This window comes from Prunus dulcis, chromosome 3, assembly GCF_902201215.1.
Source record: "Prunus dulcis chromosome 3, ALMONDv2, whole genome shotgun sequence".
Taxonomy (NCBI): domain Eukaryota; kingdom Viridiplantae; phylum Streptophyta; class Magnoliopsida; order Rosales; family Rosaceae; genus Prunus; species Prunus dulcis.
In genome coordinates, this window is record NC_047652.1 from 5,471,228 (window position 1) to 5,473,441 (window position 2,214).

The following is a 2,214-nucleotide window of genomic DNA, read 5'->3' on the forward strand; positions in this document are numbered from 1 at the left end:
TCGGGTAATAATCATTTATGTCATATTGCATTTATATATATCATTTTAAACCATTGGATTAATATCCAACGGTGGGTGACCACAATCTCTTGGACTCCTGTGGTCCAAGAGATCGGGACTGGTCTTTTTCTTTTTAAACAATATAGGTGGTTGTTGATTTAAATATTAGGTTGGTAATTTTTATTAAATAAAATTCTTAGTGCAAAATATTAAGTGTCAAGTCAAACAGTTGGGCAATTTCTTTATTATTTGAAATAAAATGAATAAATAAATAGATGATACCAGAAGGGGAAGGCCAGACAGGAGGCCCGGAGATCCCGGTATGAGCAAACCGATTATCAACTGTAAACCGCGGGCGGAAACCGGTGGAACTGCACACGTGTCGGCTATCGACAAGCAAACACGTTCACATGAAAAATGTTAGGTGGGTCCCAGAGCTCTAAACTCTCGAGTTTAAGTCATTTTGGGGCCCCACGTGGAAAGTTCCATAAAGTTGACCTGTAGACAAGAACCACGGCATGTGGGTCCTGCTTGGCCCCACGCGGGCATTGATGGCTGGCCTTTCCTCTGTCTTCACGGCTTCCTTCATCTTCTAGTAGATAGTTGGTCTTTTTTGTGTTCTACAAAGGAAGGAGCAGAGATATTTCTTTTGAGCTGCAAAAATATTTGTTGTCTAATCTAATTAGGAAAAACAAATATATATATATAATAGATTATTGGAAGCCTTTTGAATTTGAAATTTTATAGGAATTTCATTGCATGGGAATGTTTGCAAAGCACCGCCCAAAATTAAAAGAATCTATCAAATGAATTGTAACCAATGATTCCATATTTATATGGTTTTATGTGATTTTCTACTTATTTCGAAAATATTATTTTTAGCTTTTATTTTAGAAACTTTTAATTAGAAATTAGCAAGAATTTGCAAATCAATCGATAAGTTGTGACGTTGGTGATGAGAATAGCAAGATAATCCTTGTTCATTTAGTCATTCACCCACCGTTTAATATTTTGATGTAACACTTGTCTGATTTATGTTATTAAAAGCAGGTACCGCACAAGCAAGGAAAGTGTGATCCAAAACATGGTAACTAGAACTAAGATGACACAAATCTACTAAAAATATGTCGAAACTGCACAACATTAAAACGTTAACAAATAAATTTGATGTCCATGGAACAAGCCCCCGGTTTGGAATCCCCCCTTCCACCGAAAATTGACGAATACCTTTATTAGCAACCAAAAGCAATAAGTCATACGCAAGTGTCTCTTTAATTGAAAATAAAGAAAAAACCAAGCATTTGAAATTTTTTTTCCAATCCACACACACAAGAGAGACTTTGTAAAGCCAATCTTAATTTTAAGTAGGTTGCTTGGTTTTTCTTTCTGGTCACTGACTTACATTATATGACAAAAATAAGTTTGATTTTATAATGGTAGTGGTATTTTTAATGCTAATGTTGAAAAACATAAAACACATTTTTTTACTACATTTTGTTTTCGAGGTTGGGTAGGCTTTTATTATGATAATCGATTCATTCAATGAATTGGAACACACCAAATACCTTATTAAACTACCAATCTTTTAAGTGATGTGTGCGCATATATATTAAATAGGCCAAAAAGCGTTTCTATGGAGAATTACTTCTCCAAATAATCACTTCAAATGGTTCTAAATGATTTTATGGAGAAGCGCATAGGTGGTGCTTATACCCAGAACCACTTAAAATTACTTAAAGTAATTATATTGAGAATTACATGAGAGATGGTTTTCAAGAGATGATTTTCACTGAAAGTAATTCTGGCCTATTTAAAATCACTCTCAAACAAGCCTTAAACCCCAGCAAAACAAATATTTTACTATGAATTATTTACCGCCGTTTACACGTTTATACTGCTTAGTAGCCATTTGTATTGTATATTATATGAATTAGCAGTATTAAAAATAATAAAAAAAATAAGATAAAATAAACTAAACAATAAATAATAAAAATTGACCAGGTCGGAATTGGACCGACCGGGGGGCCCCAAGCTTTCAGCTTCATTCAAGCATAGAAATCACAACCCACACGCTTCCGTCACACACTACTACCACCAACATGGACGAATCACAGCCGCTCTTTCCGAGCCACGTGTCATCTACCCACTGGCGGAATCATTTTGCCGGCCACATTCTCCCCCCCTCAACATTATATATAAGCTGCTATGCCCACA